The following is a 20,767-nucleotide window of genomic DNA, read 5'->3' as shown; positions in this document are numbered from 1 at the left end:
CTCTCTCTCGTCCTTCACCGTTGTCAGTCCTCCAGAGAAACTCGAGGCCGATGTGGCGCGCAGGTGACATTCAGAAGCAATCGCTCGCTCCGTTCCCACGGCTCTTGGCCTCGCACTGCTACAGCGTTATTTCTCGCAATACCTTTATTTCTCACAATTCTGACTTTACTTCTTGCAATTCCAAGTTTATAACTCACAATTCTCTTTTATCCCAGAATTGTGAAATGTTAACTGACAATTGTGAGTTATCAAATCCGAATTGTGAGAGATAATTTCACCAAAAAAAATGCAACCTTTCTTATTTTTTATTACATGGCAGAAACGAGTTCCATTTAAAGGAGAAGCACTTTGCAGTAAAAATGCATAAAGACTGTGTTCTGTTCCAAAAACAAGAAGACATGTGGGATGTTACATGACTTGCTAAAGCTCTAAAGGTCTGGAGGCTTGAGTGTGGGGCTGTGCTGTATAATTCCCTCAGTATCTACCTCCTAACCACCCCCATCAGCCCCAGCTGCCTCCACACGAAGATGCCAAAGGGTTCAGCTTTGGCTTTGGGTAACCAGCATGAAGCTTCGCAAAACTCTTGGTAGTTGGGTGCGACTCACTGATTGAGTATGCAGTCTTGTGCCAGTGTAATTCTGTATGTGATGTATAGAAGATAAGGATACCTACGTTTATTTTTTTTTCTCCTTTGCATTGTAAAAAGACAACTTTTATGTAGCAGTCCGTTAACTCGCTTAGAATATAAAGCGTCAAAATATGGTAATATAGGTTATATGGTATGCCATGTTAATATAGCATTCATTCATTTTCTGGGAGAACAATTTTGTTTTTCATTACTGGAAAACACTAGCTGAACAATTAAGCCTGCGTTGATTAAGATGTAAATTCTTTTTAATTAGAATGTAAATTCTTACATTTATATGAAGACATCAACTGTCAACGTTTCATGTGATATCTGTTTTTTTGGGGGTTTTTTTTGTTCAGCCCACCGCCTGAATGAAGCTTTCATCGTTCATTTACGATGCTAAAACAATTTTGCTCTCCCTTTTGTTCCTCGATTCCTGCGTTCCCTTTTGACATTACTTTTGTTTGTATTGGCGCTCACATCCCGTGCAGTAGTGCCTTGGGACTCCAAGGAAATTTGGAATGAAAATTGAGTTCATTCAGTGTGCACCAATTACTTCTGCTGAATATTTCTCAATGCAAATCAAGCCTGTGCTCATGAAAGGTCCACATGTATTTGAAATAATTAATTTTCTCCTCTTTGGGAAGCTTGCAACAGTGCTTCTAATGTTTTATTGTGCACACACAAACATATTCATTGACAGCCATGTCAATATTTCTTTTTTTTTCTGTCAATTTGATTTCCATTTTTAATTGTGGGGTGTGTATCATAAAGTAAATGTTAATCAAACGAGCAAAATTTGGCTATCTTAGATGCTCTGGGGACCAGTGGATTATTTGGCTAAGTTAATGGATGTTGGCTGTCTCAGGCTTTGTTTTGTTGAGCTGCGGTGCACGTGTTTTGGACAGAGAAGTGGGGAGGTGGTGTTGACTCTCTGGCTGAACCATGGGCCCGAGCTAGAGAAGGAGAGCCCCAGGGCGGACGGCCCGATCAGGGTTAATCTGGGCTGGGGCCTGCCTCTAAGCCCTCTGGAGCTGACGGGGTGAGAGCCAGAGGCAGGCGTCCTCTCTTTCCTTCACTGTGTATATGTGGCCTTATTTTCTGAAGCTGTATAAATGTCTGTGTGTGTTATATGAGATTTTCACATCTCTGTTTTTCTGATATGATTATTATTATTTTTTTACATTGCAACAACAACTTTTTTTATTAATTTTTTTATTAATGTAATCCAAATCCGGATGGATGGATGGATGGAGGGGGTTTGTCATTAACACCTGCCAACCCGGTTGAAATGTGTATAATATATACAATACATTTTTCAATTGTAGTCTTTTAAAAAGGCATCTGAAAGAATAAACTAAGTGCAGATTCAGTATAGATTTTTCAATATCGATATCTGGAACGCTTCCAATACTAATTTTCTGCAGAATAGCTGTGCTTTCTCGCTCTCTGATCTCTATGACAGCGAGTTGACACACAAACCCACCTCCCCTCACTCACTCGTTTCATTTGCTCCACATGAATATTGTTGGTTTTACAGGGCTTGAATTTCAGTGTGGGATTGCACGTATTGCGCATAATTTTACCCATTCCTGCAGATTTTGTGCTCGCACCCAAAGTGCGCGCACATAAAGCTGCCTCTCAGTACTAAGACATTTGATGACCATGTTCTTCTTGATTCTACTCACTGCGGTTTATCTGATCTCATTTGTTTGGTTGAGGATGTTGCAGTCTCTCATGACTTTTTTTTTTCTGCGTGTGTGTGTGTGTTTGGATGTGGCACAACCTTGCTCTTGCTCTTCCAAATCCCTCTCTGGCCCCTCTAAGCTAACTTGTTGACTAACAAGTTGTGGCTCTTTTCTCCTCTCGGCACTTGGTTCAAGACAACTACTTGAGACGAGAGGGGAACATTTATCCTAGAGGCCACTTGTGGCTACTCAAGCAGAAAGCTGTAACGGGAGCTTCTCTCTCTCTCTCTCTCTCTCTCTCTCTCTCTCTCTCTCTCTCTCTCTCTCTCTCTCTCTCTCTCCCTCTCTCTCTCTCTCTCTCTCTCTCTCTCTCTCTCTCTCTCTCTCTCTCTCTCTCTCTCTCTCTGCAGCATTCCACATTTTTAATGAGTTTCTTCACAAACACTCTAGGGCCGCCTATTCTCTCTCTAGTACTGGCTAAAAGGGGATTTGTCCTAATTAAGAAGGTTGGACATGTATGTGATAGCCCACAGTGCCCACACATTACTTTTTAATCACCTTTAGTTCACAAAACTTTTGGAAGCCAATGATGATTATCATTTTTATACATATATATTTAAAAATTTTGTTGTTGTTTGTTTTCCATGTTTAATTGCGTCCTGACAACATTCCCTGTTTTTTCCCTCTACATTTAGTCACCAACTGAACGTATATGCAAGCTCTCTCTCTCTTTCTCTCAAATTCAGCTTTCAAAGGGCTTTTTGTTTCAAAGTTTTTCAAGTCTCTTGAAGTGAGATTACCCCTTCTTGTTTGTATTTGTGTGTCTTTCTCTCTCCCTCCGTGAAAAGAAGCGGTCCCTCATCTGTCCCTCCGCAATTACCCCACGGTACTCCTCCATGCGTGCGACGACGCTTTTGAAATGGCCCTCTTTTCTCTTTTCGAGCTATATTTCATTGTTGACGCTAGTGGGCTGTGTCTATGTATTTAGAGGGTAATTGGTGGGAGATACAAGGAGCCAGTGAAGTACATCCACTTATCTCACTTCTCTTTTTTTAGCCCGCCCGAGCATCTCGGTGAGCGGGACAAAATGCCCATAATGTCTGTTTTATACCTAGGTGGACAAACACAATCAAGGGCTGGTTCGGCATTGTCCCCGCCGCTGTTTGAAATAGTCTCCGAGTGCATCATTTGTGCCAGGGCTGGCTGCGGGCCCTCCAAGACGGCAACCTTTTGAAAACCCCCTCCCTCCCATCACTGAATGGCATAATCTAATGATTTCACTTACACCTCCCTTATTTAACACTGTCATGGAAAGCAAGGAATCAGCCATTTATAATTTACATGTCATTTGCTGCCTCATATTGTGTGAAATTTAATTACGGCCCCGCTCCGATTGTGGCCGGTGCTCGTTTGTCTCTGGCGGGGCTCACAATGCGGCATTGATGTGAGCCGGGGCGGCGCTGGCTGTGTCTCTTTTTATCTCATCACCTTCTGCTGTAGCCTTCAAGTCTGCTTGGTCCCTTCCTTTCAGTCCTTTGTGAGGAAAATGAGAGAAGTTGACCCCTCATTTTCATTTAAAAATCCAAAGGCCGTCATATAAAAGATTCACGTTCTTTTGAAAGGATCCCATTCAGGGCTTTTAGTACAATGGAATAAACTGATATTTTTTTGCGCAGAAAGCGATTACCGCTCTTAATCGTGCCGTAAAGATTTGTCGAAACTTTTGACTATGAGTGAAAGCAGCTAGTCACAGGTGCTTGACTGATTAGCGCAGACCCTGTTCGGCGTTTAGTGACGTCAAACAACTTTGTGTGTGTGTTTATGCGAAGGAAATGGAGGAAACTTTAAGGGAGGGAGGGTTTCTTTTCGGGTTCCAGCCTTCGGAATCTCTAATGGCTTATTATTCAACATTTTAGTCAGTTTCTGAAAGTTTCTTTTAAATCAAAGGCGCCGCCACGCTGTAATTGCAGGCTGCTCGGCCTCCTGCGGAGCGATTCATATGACTGTAATCCACCTGACAACTCAGACTCTGCTTTGAGCTGGCAGCCGGCCCGTTTCTCAGCCAAACACTAAAGTCTGAATTAGGAGGATGAAGAGGATAATTATTAGATTCAGAAACAGTTTCCCAGCAAAGAAAACTGTTATTCAGGGCTGGGAAATGTGCTTATGACATTCATTGTAAAGAGTGGTTTTGGGCTTTGGTGTATGATGTTGCAGTGAGGAAAGGTTTACTGAAAACAGCGAGCTGGAACGCTAATGGTCGAGGCCTTTGTGAAAGGGTGTTGAGAGATACAGAAAGGGAGAGAGAGAAAGGGTGAAGGAGCGCTGCTTGGGGTTGGATTACAAATCAAAGATTGCTGAAGTGGAATAACAGCATTCCACTGAGTTTTTGATGCTCACACATCCATTACTCAAAATACTTTGCAACACTTTTACTCATCCTGCACCAAACATCGATTCACTGTATTTTTGTTCAAATTTTAATGTGCAGCTTTGGTTTAGAGTCACGTACATTATTTATTTGCAATGGCTGATGTTGCATGGTTCATGAAAAAAAAAGTGTAATTTCTGTATAAACAAATGACTGATCCAAGCAGGTTTCCTGTAGTAACACTCCTGTAGTTTGCGATTGGATGGCCAAACGGATAGCCCCGCCCATGGGCGTCGGAACCATTGTATATGGGTGGGACAAGACCCACCCACTTTTTAAAACCAATGATATTGGACCCACTTACTTTTACCATCTCTCTCTGATTCAGCGCATTTGTCTTTTCATAGCGCCGTCAGTCAAAATCCATTCCACTTGAGGAATTCCCTAATAAATTAAACTCCATTTCCGCTGAATAGCTACATTATATTTCTCAACGAGCCGCAAATGAAAGTAACCGCCCGTTGTACCCTTCCAGTCAAATATTGCGTTGCAAATACATGAAATGGTATTTAACAGTTACTCCAGTAAACATTTTTCTGGGGGAGGACCCACCCACTTTTTTTTTTTCTTCGACGCCCATGGCCCCGCCCCAAACTCACGCCATTGGTTGAGCCACCGTTGCTATACTGTGGCTGGTCAGATGTTTAAACAAACAGAACAATGTTTTGACACCACCACTACAGTTAAAATGTTTGGGTTCAGTAAGTTCTTAAATTAATTTTATTCCTCAAGGATGCATTAAAGCATCCTGAAAAAATGTAATACTGTTTCCACAAAAATATTAAGCATCAAAACTGTTTTCAGCATTGAACTTGAGCACCAAATCAGCATATCAAAAATGATTTCTGAAGGATCATGTGACACTGAAGACTGAAGAGTAATGATGCTGAAAATTCAGCTTTGCATCACAGGAGTAAACTAAATTTTAAATGTATATTAAAACAGAAAACCGTTATTTTAAGTTAGGAAAATATTTCACAATACTACTGTTTTTACTGTATTTTGATCAAATAATTGCAGCCTTTGTGAGCATTACATCTTAAAAAAAAAAAAAAAAAGACCGACCCCAAACGCTAGTGAATGGTTGAATGGTAGTGTAACTGTTGGTAGATATTAGGCTAGAATACGGAAAAGTATTTTAGTTCAAAAAAATAGCATTGCCTTTAAGTTGCTCTGAACAGCGTATCATCTTGAGTGAAAATCTGGGGAAAATGTTACAAGGCTATTCAGATTCAGTGACACATTGACACTTTTGTACTTGAAGATGTATGTAATGATTTCAGAACCTCAAACTAACAGCAAAAATAATGTTTATAGGTTTTCCCATTGGGAAAATTAAGCATTGAGGCGTTAAACACCATTGATTCATTATGCAGAATCTCATGAATGAAGTCTCGCTTGCCAGTAACATGCCATATTCTTGGTGCAGCAAGCCGTTTTACAATGATTGTGCCCAACAAATGGCAGTCAAAAAGGGACACAGTAAATGTGTTTTCTGTATGTGCTGGAGGGTTTGGACTTGTCACAATCACTTTAGTGTCTAGTCACCAATCCCTGCAGGAATTTACTGGTTTAAATTTGCAGAGATAGTGTAGGTTATGACAAAAATGAATGCTGTTTTTTCTTAAACTATTTATAATAATGATTTAGCATTATCAGCCAAATCATCCTTCCATAAAGAGTTTTGTTGTGAAAAGAATCAAGCATTATAATGCAAAATAATATATATATATTTTTTTTTTATTATTTCTGGTGAGGATAGTGACAGTGTGAATAAATTACCCAGAAGACCATTGTTTGGCCTCAACTGGTTAATGTTATTGAACTGTGCAAGCATCTGCAATGGCCATCCCAGTCCCTGACCTGAACCCTATAAAAAATGAGTGGGCTGAACTGAAGAGAAGAAGCGCCAACATGGATCTGGGAATCTGAAGGATCTGGAGAGATTCTGTATGGAGGAATGGTCTCTGATCTCTTGTCAGGTGTTCTCCAAACTCATCAGGCATTATAGGAGAAGACTCAGAGCTGTTAAATGTAAACCATGTACAAATTCATCAGTCAACACCATTGCAGAGTATTTTCTCCTTAAAACTGCGGTGAACCAAAGACAGTCTCAAAAACACGGTTTGAAATCGCTGGTGTTTCTGACGTCATAAACTACCTTGTAACCAATCAGGTCAACATGTGATCATCAATGAGTGGATCTCTGAGCTGGTGCGAGTGAGTGGAGGTGGGGCTAATTTGCATATTCATAGAACCGTGTATACTAAATGAGGCAAGGGTGTAGAGTTACATTCAAGCTATTTTAAGGCATGACAAAAAAAAAATCAAGGAAAAAAATTACATTTTGGTGATCAAAGGTGAGTTTTAATGGATAAAATGACTGACTACAAAGGGACTTTAACATAATGGCTATGTTTATGCAACTGGCCCCAGATGTTGACCTTATTTTTGAGGATGGCACAAAACCCTAAACGTGACCTCCTCACTGTAAAACGGCAACAGATCTGCTTGCGAACATTGTTTGGTACATTTGTGGTGTCTATAGTTTCTGACAGGACTCGCAGTCGCCTCCTTGCATCGTCTAGCTAGTAAAAACTGTCACTTCTAGAACCAGCCTGTCCTCTGAAAAGCCAAGAATAAATAAAACATCCATCTAATGCATCTCCTCGCTGTCGTCAACTCAAGATAATACACTTCTTACTATGTACAAAATGTAGGAGGATCATACAAATAGAAGTGTTGGTTTTTTTCCCTCAGAAATGCGTTTCTGTGAAATAACTGAGAGTGAGATTGTCGCATGCCACTTGTGGTGATGGTTTTTGGCTTGAAATAGCCTCTTTCTGATTCCCTCAAACTGAACTAGTGACACCTTTATTCAGAATCTGCTTGTATGCCTCATGAATGTCGTCTAAGCAGAAATGTGACTGTAAACCTGTGCAAAATGTTGCATGATGAGAAGCAAACTGATGCATAAGTTTATCTTTAACATTTTGTTACATCCATTCAGACACATTTTTCACGTTGTAAAGCTTTCTGTATGTCTCTTTTTCTACACTCCCATGGGATATATTTTGTCGTAAAGACATTATATATCACTAAAACAAACGAGCCTAGATCTCCTTGTGGAACAAATCCTTGTCATGATCCTTTCTAACTTTAGGTCACCAGACCACGACAGTGACCTTATAAAGACTAGATTAGCCTTGTGTTTTACGGCTAATTAACCCCAAGCCTACGTCTTTAGACTGGATCTACACACGTGAGACGAGGAGCGTTTGCTTCGCTGTCATTAAAAAGCTTGTTTCTGTGGCAGTTACTACATGCTATATCACACGTTTTTAACAGAGATTAGCATCTATATGCATTTTACGTCAACATGCACAGAAAGTGTGACTGAAGAGGAGTAGATTGGATTTGTCCTATGAATATTCATTTTCATAAATGCTTGCTCATTAATATTCATGAATTCCCGCGTGCCGGTCCTTCTCGACACCTGTTTTAAATGTTTAGATGGCTTTCTCATCTCTTCAGTTGTAAAGTCTGAGAGTTGAACTTCTATTTTACTAAACCATGTTAATGTTTATTGACAATTGGACATTTTACATTTCATCTGCTTAAGAAAAAAAAAGTGTGTGTGTGAGCATGTGTTTATACATGCAGTATACAGTATATATACTGTGTGTGTACAGTGTATATATATATATATATGTATGTGTGTGTATGTATGTGTATGTATGTGTGTATATACACACACACACACACACACACACACACACATATATAATTGTTTAATTTAAATATTTTGTTATTTCTTCTAAGGCAACATAATTATATGTATTTTGATCAATGTAATTCTAAAGCAGTAATAATTTTGAATAGGGTTGTTTTTGTCCACTGGATTATTGTGTGTGTGTGTGTAACATGTAAATAGCCTTCAGATATGTTGTCATAGTTCATTCCATTGTAACATTCGCAGTGCCTTTGTATTTAATCTGAAGGCGGCACTTACATGTATTTTGCTCATGGAGTGTGTCTTGCTCTCACCCCAAGGCCAAGCCTCACACTCTTCAAATATTTAACACACACACACACACACACACACACACACACACACACACACACACACACACATTATCTGGCCTGTCTATGCTGTTGCCCATGCTGCCCTTGATTCAGCTCCAAGCACCAAACACAAACACACAGTACACTCTTACACAAAGTATTATGGCATTTAACCATCTTTTGTATTGTGCTGAATTGCAGCTGCTCCACCACTATTTTATTTTTGTTGTTTTTGTTTTCAAAGCACATGATCTAAAAATGATTTTAATTGCATCATGTTAGAAAATATTGTTAGTAGACATACAAATCTAATGCACTGCTTGCATGAGTGTTTAGTTTTTGTATGTATGTATGACTACTAATGTCTGCTCACTTTAAGTTCATCTTTTAAAAAACAATTCATTTTAAATGTAATTTCTAGCAAATCTCAAAATGAATATCTATTTTGTTTTGTACTGTACTGTGCTGTGATGCCTAGATTCACTTTCACATTCACACTAATTTAGTGTTTCATTTTGTAATTTTTTTGGACAAAACAGAATAGAATTTTAGGTCACACTTTAGACTGGGTTCCAATTCTCACTATTAACTACGATTTTTGCCTCAATAAACTCCTAATTACTGCTCATTAATAGTTAGTAAGGTAGTTGTTAAGTTTAGGTATTGGGTAGGATTAAGGGGTGTAAAATATGATCATGCAGAATGAGGCATTAATATGTGCTTTATAAGTAATAATAAACAGCTAATATCCTAGTAATATGCATGCTAATAAGCAAGTTAATAGTGAGAATTGGAGCCTAAACTAAAGTGTTACTGATTTTTAATATTAGCCATTTTTCAGTTATTGGCCGTAACGAGAAAATAGTTGTTGGCATTATTATTAAAGGGATAGTTCGCCCAAAAATGATATTTAAGCCATGATTTACTCACCCTAAAGCCGTTCAAGATGCATACGTCAATCTTTTTTCAGACGAACACATTTTCAGTTATTGTGACGTAGAACGAACGTTGAGTTTTGTTTTGCTCTGCTCTCTGGCTCCGCTGTCACGTTCGTTCTACGTCACGACGCATTCATCTCTGTGAACGCGCACCGACCGCCACCGGAAGCCAGTTATTTTAGTTTATAAAGTTTTAAATATGTATATTTTTACGACAAAACCGCACGGATTACCCTCAGAAGGCCTTCGTTTATCCCCCTGGAGACGGATGGATTATTTTTGAGAAGGATGCATGTACATTTTCCGACTTGAATCAGCTGGACCCCATTGCTTCACATTATAACCACTGAAAGATCTAAGACATTTTCTAAAATAACTGAAAATGTGTTCGTCTGAAAAAAGATTGACGTATGCATCTCGAACGGCTTTAGGGTGAGTAAATCATGGCTTAAATATCATTTTTGGGCGAACTATCCCTTTAATAATCTGTATCAGCCAGAATTTTACACAATTCATATTAGGTGTCTTAAACTACTATGAACTTGTATATAATATGCAGATATACAATGTGCTTATTGTGTTCATGTTGTATTGTAAAACACTTTTGCAGCTATTGAGGTGGGATACGGGTGAGGTTAGGGGCAGGTTTGGTGGTATGGGTAGGTTTAAGGGTGGGTTTAGAGGTAAAGGAAGGGTAATTATACTAGATGTAATTACAGAAATTAATTTCAAATGTAATTGCGTACAGGACTTTTTTTAAATACAAGTACAATGGAAAAGCATGTATGCACACAATGACTGCATTGTATGAAATTATTAATTTAAATGTTAATACATAGCAGTAAAAAACACTTAATATAAAGTGGGACCTTTATTTCCAAGACTGGAGACTCTTTTTATTCTGGACTGTTGTTTATTAAAATAATATTCTCATCATCATTTCATCAGTACTGTTCCCAAATGTATTAAACCCATAATTGTAATATTTTGCACAGTAATTTTCTAATGCCGCCACAGGCTCTCACATGGGACATTCCACACACATAGATTAAGCCATTCTCGGTTTAAATAACCTGTCTCGACAGGAAATAGCATGCTCTTTTATCTAACTTTCTCTACCTATGTGGCCAAAACTGTGCTCACTTCAGCATATTCCAAAGGTCCTTTTACTTCCAGGTGAATATGTTCCTGATATATTACAAATGACCTTTTCATGCAGGCAATCCATAGAGAATCTGAAGGGAATCTGTTTTTCAAATGTGAGCAATAAGAAGAGAGCATCCGTATCAAGCAGTGTGCCCTTTACAAGGTCTGATTGGCATACAGGTAAATATTTATAGTTATGCATTTCGGCTTCCTGATCCGTGTATTTGCTATAGTCTGATTTGTTTAAGACAACATTCATTGCATCTTCTATTATAGTATTGTTTGATTTAATTATCCTCTCACCTTTAGGATCCATAGCACCCGAAGACCTTAATTTACCAGTCAGAATGTTTTAATGTCTTGAAGACCGTTCCACCCTAAACATCTGCTCAGGTCCTGTTCCTGTGTCAGGAGTGCAGAATCATTCAGAAGCTGCGGGGAACAATGCTGTGTAACTCTAGATGACCAGGGCTTATGGGCAGGCCGAGAGATTTTTGTGTTTTTAACAGTAGGGTTGAATTTCAGTTCGAGATTACTGCAAGACAGAGGTGGTAGGACCGGCACAAAGCTTGGATTGCTGAAAAACAAGTTTAATCATCCGTTTCAAAGGAAATCCAAGAGCACACACAGATGTGTCTTGGGAGTTTCTTCTGTACAACTTGAAAGGCTTAACTATGGTGTGAGTAAATAAAAAAATTAAGTAAAGTAAGAGTATAAACTAAGGTGTCCCAGATAAGTAATACAATGCACATGAATCTTTATTTAACTTTTAATCTTTAAATCTGTATTTATTGACAATTGACTTTTTGCCTTTAATTGACAGTAGGGATCCACAATTTATTAATTTATTATATATATATATATACAGTGCAATGCATAAGTTTAGACACCCATGCTAAAGTTGACTAAAAAGAGGAATAAAAAATCATCTTTTGGAAATTGAACTTAATGCCTTAATTAAAAAAATTAGGAAAAATCCAACCTTTAAGGACACCAATTTTCTTTGTGAATGAATAATGTATCGTAAATAAATAAATGTTCTTCCTTAAAATACAGGGTGCATAAGTCTGGACACCCCTATGTTAAAATGCATCCTGATAAAGTTCCCTTGGCCTTTGGAATTAAAATAGCCCCACATCATCACATAGCCTTCACCATACCTAGAGATTGGCATGATTTTATTTCAGTTAGCCTAATAGCTGGTTTGATTTGCATTGAGAGATGATCTTATGGAAAGTACTCCATGCCAATCTCTAGGTATGGTGAAGGCTATGTGATGATGTGGGGCTATTTTAATTCCAAAGGCCAAGGGAACTTTATCAGGATGCATAGTATCCTGGATCCATGAAGTAACTGGCCTTTAAAAATAAAAAGCTGCCTGCCTCTATGGGAATTTAACATAGGGGTGTCCAGACTTATGCACCCTGTATTTTAAGGAAGAACATTTATTTATTTACGATACATTATTCATTCACAAAGAAAATTGGTGTCCTTAAAGGTTGGATTTTTCCAAAATTTTTTAATTAAGGCATTAAGTTCAATTTCCAAAAGATGATTTTTTATTCCTCTTTTTAGTCAACTTTAGCATGGGTGTCTAAACTTATGCATAGCACTGTATAACATATGTTTATAACTTGTCTCACAATGCTAATGTAAGAATTTTGCCAAATGATTACTACGTCCTCACTAGCTTGATTGTTGTGTGTAAAATGTCCCCAGGAACTCACAAAAAAATGACACGAATTAGCACCTAATACTTCTATCATTAGCGACTCCTGCCAGAGCTTTGGAATTCCTTTGCTGTTCGTATGGTATGGTGCCTGTTTTGCTAATCTCTGTTTGAGGAAATCATGGTATTTGGGTCACAAATTATTCACTCACATTAGTGATCTAAACACCGTTAAACTACACAAAGGTGTTAGCGTGGAACTCCCTCCTGATCTCCCGCTAACACGCAATCCTCACGCTCCTGCAGTGTTTTTGTTGAGGGATTTGTTTATGTCAAGACCAAAAACAGATGTTCGGGGCAATGCACTGCTGAGCCACCAAAAGTGTGAAGATTCTAGTGAGATTTGGGCCTGAGGTTTTGCTCTAGAAACACAGGTCATTTCTTGTTGTTAGCATAGCTAGTTTTGTTAGCATGATCTGCTTATTCATGCTTTTTCTTCTTCTGGTCTGAGTGAGTGTTTAGGGTGGCAAGGGTTATTTCAGGAGGAGAGTTGGGTCTTTGCCCCATCCCACAGTTGCAGGTGGGGGGTGGTCACAATAGAGAAGCAGTGCCATGCTGCCATCGCCATGACGGGCTCTGGCTCAGAGGACTGTGCTCTGGTCCAGAAAGACACCGCTTTCTGTCTGTCTCACTGACTGGGGCGTCCTGAGACGCTCCAAAAAGAGGAGTCAAGGGTGAGGTGTATAGACTAGACCCCCTTTCCATCTGCTGAGTGTGTATTTGTATTTGAGTTGAGTTTGTGAGCGAATGTTTACATGTGTCCGTATGACGGAAACAGCTTTGCCTACATTTTTATATTATATACAAATTTACTTGTACGAGTGTGTGTATCCTTTGCCTGCCAGTGCTTTATATACTGAAGCTTGTAATTTAGAGTAATAGCCACTTCACACGTCCTCAGAAGATATATATATATATACAATTTTGAGCTTGGACAATTATTTTCATTATTTAGTACATTATTATTTAAAAAAACAATGATCAGCAGCAGTGCTGATACCAAAATGAAATTACATCCGTGTTCCTCCATTCTTGAAAAGCACCAGCCGCCACGATGTGTGTTTGTGTGTGTGTGTGTGTGTGTGTGTGTGTGTGTGTGTGTGTGTGCAAATGTGATTGTGTGTCATTCATGCTCCGTGTGTCTGGCCTGTTGTTTCTCCAGCTCTTTTTGCCAGCTTCTGTCACTCATCTGTTCTGCCTGTAACAGCATTGACGCTCATCCCACTATCTGTTAAATCCTGGCCGGGGCCATTCAGCTTTCACTACTGTAATCAACTGTAGGATTTGTGAATGGAGAGGTAATATGATTAAACACATTTATAGGTACAAACTATTACTGAAATCCTTTCTCTGAAAATTCCACCACTTCAACATAATAAAATCAGCACAGAGAGGATGTCAGTGTTCAAGGTCACTAGCAATCAGAAGACAATGCTGTATTTAGATACAGAGTGTTTCCCAGTCTGCATAGAGATGCAGTTTTTTAATTTTACATTATTTTTAATGCACAGTTTTTTGCAAATCATTTGGACTTAGGCCCTCATATAAAAGCCTCCATCATCTCAGTATGTTTCTGACTGGGTGTTTGAATGAATGAAGCTCGTTCCTCCACTTTAGGTGAGCTGAAGTGTCACTTCACCTGCTGACTCACAAGTGGTGGACCGAGAGGTTCTCAATAAAGCTTAGCTGTGCTAGTTCATTCAGAGAGCGATAAGTAGCAGTATTTGGTCAGCAGAGCTCGTCTCTGCAAGTGGGCATCGAGAGGAGGGGTTTGGGGCTTCTGAGGACGTGTGAAGTGGCTATTACTCTAAATTACAAGCTTCAGTATATAAAGCACTGGCAGGCAAAGGATACACACACTCGTACAAAGCAATACTGAAGCATTATTGCTCAAGTACCAACAGCCACTTGTCTTTTCCCCTCTCAGACAGACTGATAACCCTTCTTTACACTTTCTGGAAAACATTATGTGGATTTACGCACAGGGCGTTCATTGGATAGCCTCCCACTAGACTAATAGCATTTTGATGGAGCTTACCATCATTATAAACCTCGTTCTGTGTAACGAGTTTCTTCTTTTATTTCCCTCTTTCTCTCATTATCTATCTTTTTTGAAGCATGCACAAAGGATAATTCAGATATAGTCCTAATCCAGACTCTTTATATAAAATGGGATAACATTATTACTTAAAGATGGTTTTAATTAAATACTGTGTATATATATATATATATATATATATATATATATATATGTATATGTATATGTATATGTATATGTATGTATATATATATATATATATATATATATATATATATATATATATATATATATATATATATATATATATATATATATATATATATATATACATATATATATTTCTGTGTGGAGTCACGACGTGTATATATAAAATATTTTTACTTAGTTATTTTGTTATTTATTTTTAAGCATTCTCAGTAGTCTTGCAGACTAAAGTACAGTCTTACGGACAGTTTGTTCACTGGTTGGTTTTGGGTTTTTTTTGTGGCTTTGTGTTTTCGCCTCGTTTCCTTTTGTGTTTATCATTTCAAACACAGCTGCATTAACTCTATTGTAGGGGTCCGCTGTGCAGAGACCCTTCAGAGAGATGCTCAGAGTAAAATTATAACAGAGCGCATGCATCTGCAGCCAACAACGAAGCGACGCATAATTGTGTCCTGTCATATTTAAATGCTCCTCAACTGCGGAAAAGGGACCAAATATCTCCCTCTCTCCAGCCTTTCATTGGTCTTTTTGCCTTCTCACTTCTCATCCTCTCTCTCTCTCTCTTTCAGCAGAGACGCAGCTTTGGCCTCTAGACTTGTCAGAAACAGCCTGGCATTTGAGCGAACAGGCTTTGGCAGAATTCGGTAAGTGCTGGGGTTGAGATGGGGGGCAGCTAGAAGCACCTGGGTTTCCTCTGCTCCTCTTTAACTGCTTCATGTAAACAAGGCCTGTGCTTCAAACCTCACAAGCCTTTAAACCTCAGCCAGACACACTCAATTAGCACATAAACACCCTATAATAACAGACTGCTTCACTACAGATGTATTATGCAATAATCTTGCAGCACTGTTCTTATTTAGTGGCAATTCATATTTGTAGTTTATTTCATTTTTTTATTTAAATTTTATTTTTGTTATTATTTGATTATGTTAATATGTATATTATTCTTTAATATATGTATTTTCATTAATATATATAATTATATTTTATTATTTTATCCATTTTATATATTTGTATTAATACATATATTAATGCAATTTATTTTAAATATAACATATCTTACAATTTTAGTATATAAAATATCTTGTAATATAAAATTAGTACTCATTATTATTATTATTATTATTATTATTATTATTATTTGGTTTGATTAATATAGATTATTATTTTATATATTTTACAAATATATATCATTATATTTTATTATTTTTTAGCCATTTTATATATATATATATATATATATATATATATATATATATATTTACTAATGTATTTTATTTCATATATAATAACATCTTATAATTTAAGTATATAAAATATCCTATAAAATAAAAATTAGTACTCATTATTATTTATTATTGTTGTTATTATTATTTGGTTTGATTAATATAGAATATAATTGTTTGTTAATATACATTATTATATTTCATTATTTTTATTTTATTATTTTATACTTTTTTATAGATTGTATTCTGCTAATGTATTTTATTTTAAATAATTTATTATATTGTATAATTGTATTATAAAATATCCCAACATTTCTAAAATTAGTATTTATTTAATTGAATTTATTATTATTATTATTTTATTTTGTGATTAATTTATATATATATATATATATATATATATATATATATATATATATATATATATATATATATATATTATTTATCAAGTATATTATTTATCAAATATATTATTATTTAATTATCAAATAATATATTGATAAAACATTTTTTTATGTATTTTATTTAAAATATTTTTGTTTTAATGTATTTTTACATTTTATTTTGGAGCTTTTTGCCACTTCATTGATACTGCACTAGGGAGAGGAAGGCAAAGTAAGATCAGGAAATGTCACAAGCTAGACTTGAACTTGTGTTTCAAAATGAGCAACACAGCTCATGGTCACGTGCGCAAACCACAAAGACACGTCTCCAAACCTTAATGGCCTTTCTCAAGAAATACAGATGAACCTAAATTTAAGGTCCGTTGTTGCTTATTCCTCAGCAGGAGAGGGTAAACTTTTACCTCACTTTGGATCAGAGGTATCCTCCACCTCTGAAGTCCTCTTGTGACTAAACATACAACCAAATCAACTCAAATTCTCACAACCATGTTCATGGAACAGACATATCTGGGGTTTCCATTTCGAAGCGGGTTAAATGTGATTGCTGCAGGCTGAACACGCATCTCATCACAAGTCTCCTTTGCATTGTGCTTAGTGGTGTGAAAACACACCCCGACAAGGCTGTTTCTGACCAACTTTCATACATGGATGGCTTTGGTTAACTTTTGGTATGCTATAAAAAAGAGAGTATGATATGTCATGCTTTTGTGCAACAAACTTGTTTTTGAATGAATATTCTAGGTTGTGAAAGTTGTTGTTTGGCACTGATGCATTCACCAGATATCTTCACTGGTATTTTCAGTTTCAAAATTGCAATTGCACTTATCAGAACCTTAAATTAGAGGGATTTTCAAATTCCTGTACACACACACAAATGTTTTGTTTTATGGGGACTTTCCATAGACATAATGATGTTTATACTGTGCAAACTATATATTCTATCCCCTAACGCTTAACACAACCCTCACAGAAAACTTCCTGCATTTTTACATTTTCAAAAAACATCATTCTCTATGATTCATAAGCAGTTTTACTCATGGGACAAAAAAAGTCCTGACAAAATGACTGGTACTACTATCAATGTGGGGTCATTTAACATATTATTTAACATTCTGTTTACAATTGATTTTTAATTTGAATTATACACTATTTTACACTCCTGTTCAACTTCCACATACTCTATTAATTAACCAAATACTATTAAATCAGTAAAATTTCATGGATTGTTTGATTTTAATCAATACATGGCATCCAACTTGACTTGTTAAATTTTGCAACAGCTCAGACTATTAATATATATTGTTTGCAGCTGTTTACAAGACAATACAATTCATAGATGCTTCATTCATCCACCCCTCCTCAAACTCTCATACCATATTATATCAGAGCAACTCAATTTCCTACAATTAATGTTGATAGTACATTTTATGCTAACGTTAACAGTGCCATCCTGCATATTCATGCATCTAACAGTCGTTTAAACCCTCAGCTCAAAGTTAAGCTCTCTTCTTTTTGTTGCCTTTGACATCAACACAAATTTGATCCTAACTTCAACTCAGATCTTACTAATTCAATCGATACACTAAGGGTAAATTTACACAATGTACTAAAAACGGAAAAGGTTTTTTTTTCTTCTTTTTTCTTTTTTCACGTAGGCTACAGATGACAACATTATCAAAACGATTCCCGTTCACACTAACACAAAATTATTAAAAACGCCGTCATGCCAGTTGGCGATGTCACTTTGTAAAGAAACACTAGGCTACGCTCCAATAGACTGAACACATAATAGGCTACGCATGCATTTACACAACACCATTTTCAACTAAAAACGGAAACTTTTGATGTGTTTTGGCCGTTCATTTACACGACAGTGGTGTTTTGGGGGCCTGAAAAAACAAACTTTTGAAAACGGGTTTCAAAGTGCACGTTTTTGAATACGATACCGTTATCGTCTCCGTGTAAAACATGAATTTGTGAAAACAGTGACGTCATGCGCAGGCGTATTACGTGTTCAGTCTATAGGCACATAGTGCCACATTTTTACAAAGTGACATCGCCAACTACTGCCCTGGCATCAAAATACAGTGGTGTTAATCGATCTGACAATGTTCATGTGTTTTGACAATGTTCATATGTACCGAAAACGCAAATGAAAAATTTCCATTTTTAGTAGGCTACATCGCTGTCATGTAAATGTAGCCTACTTAGGTGATTGTCATTTCAAATTAGTTATATTATTTTAGCCTATATAGGGCAGTTATACACAAATTATATACATTTTCCAGACTACTGTATCATTTTGTCTAGATGTCTGTGTTACTGTACTAGTTTTCACTTTATTTTCTGTACGTGACGAACAGGCCAATCGCTGTCACACGTACCTGACCGTTCTCCTGTAAGGATTCCTCTCTACATTTCCCTCCCTGCTGAGTCTACCGAGGGGGCAAAATTACATATTTTACCCTGCAATCATTTCACTTACTGGTAAGATAAATGCATTGTTTTTGATTTCTTCTTTAGAGTAAACAGTTGCTTGAGTTCTCTTTGTTTGCTGCTTTGCTGTTTCATGCGATAGCAATGGTGGTGTAGGCCTATTGAACGGAGCATTTGCCGAAATGTTTTTTGATAGCATGACGATAGCACTTGTACAGTGAATACGACTATGGGACCCCGCTTTTCGCTTTTCATTCCTTAATGTAACAAGATCAACATGAATGCAGATTATCAATTATTAACATGCAGATCATTTTAAAGACAACAGGCTTAGTGAAATGCCACAAGAATCACATATACAGACCCTTTCCAAAAAATTAGAATATCATGGAAAAGTTTAGCCTATTTATTTCCATAATTCCATTCAAAACATTAAACTTCCATAGATTATAGATTCAGTGCCCACAACTTAAACGATTTCAAGTATTTAGTTGTTTATTTGTACATAATGTGGGCTTCCAGCTCATAAAACCCACGAAAACAGGATTTCAAAAAATTTGAATATTACATGAAATCACACAGTAATTACACAGTGATACCATGGTCACTGAACCAGGTTTTGGGTTCTTTTGGCAGTGCATGTGGGCAGGTGCAAATCCTGATGGAAAATGAAGGAAGCAGGAAGTGCTCTGAAAATGTCCTGGTAGACGGCTGCGTTGACTCTGGATTTAATAAAGCACAGTGGACCAAAGTCCTCTTTTCTGATGAGAGCAAATTTTGCATCTCATTTGGAAACCAAGGTCCCAGAGTCTGGAGGAAGAATGGAGAGGCACACAATCCAAGATGCTTGAAGTCCAGTGTGAAGTTTCCACAGTCTGTGTTGGTTTGGGGAGCCATGTCATCGGCTGGTGTTGGTCCACTGTGCTGTCCACTCAACGCAGCCGTCTACCAGGACATTTTCAGAGCACTTCATGCTTTCTTCAGCAGACAAGCTTTATGGAGATGCTGACTTCATTTTCCATCAGGATTTGCACCTGCCCACACTGCCAAAAGAACCAAAACCTGGTTCAATGACCATGGTATCACTGTGTAATTACTGTGTGATTTCATGTAATATTCAAATTTTTTGAAATCCTGTTTTCGTGGGTTTTATGAGCTGGAAGCCCAAATTATGTACAAATAAACAACTAAATACTTGAAATAGTTTAAGTTGTGGGCCCTGAATCTATAATCTATGGAAGTTTAACGTTTTGAATGGAATTATGGAAATAAATAAACTTTTCCATGATATTCTAATTTTTTGGAAAGGGTCTATATATCGGTAACACTTTTACAATAAGGTTTCATTTAACATGACATATAACATGTTTTATTATTATTTTGAATTAGCTTTTTTATATTTATATTTTAGTTTTAGTTAGATTTAGTTTTTCTTTTTTATTTCCGGTTAATAATTGTAATACTTATTTCAGTTTATTACCAGTTTTTTTGTTTAGTTTAAGCTTTGCAACAGATATTTATATTTTACTTTATTTCAGCTTCATTCCAATTAACAGAAATGTTTTAATCAGTTTAACCCTTTAATAAAACATCACTTCTACAGCATTTATTAATCTTAGTTAATGTTAATTTCAACATTTGCTAATACACTTTTAAAATCCAAAGTTGTATTTAACATTTGTTAATGCACTGTGAACCAACATGAACAAACAATGAACTTTAACTTTAGATTTTTACTAACTAATGTTAACAAAGATTAATAAATGCTTTAAAAAATGTTTTGTTAGTTCATAGCTAATGCATTACTAACAAATGAGACCTTGTTGTAAAG

The sequence above is a fragment of the Abramis brama genome (genome assembly GCF_963993115.1).
Source record: "Abramis brama genome assembly, chromosome: 20".
In the NCBI taxonomy this organism is placed as follows: domain Eukaryota; kingdom Metazoa; phylum Chordata; class Actinopteri; order Cypriniformes; family Leuciscidae; genus Abramis; species Abramis brama.
The sequence above is the reverse complement of the archived record's forward strand: the minus strand, read 5'-3'. Positions refer to the sequence as shown.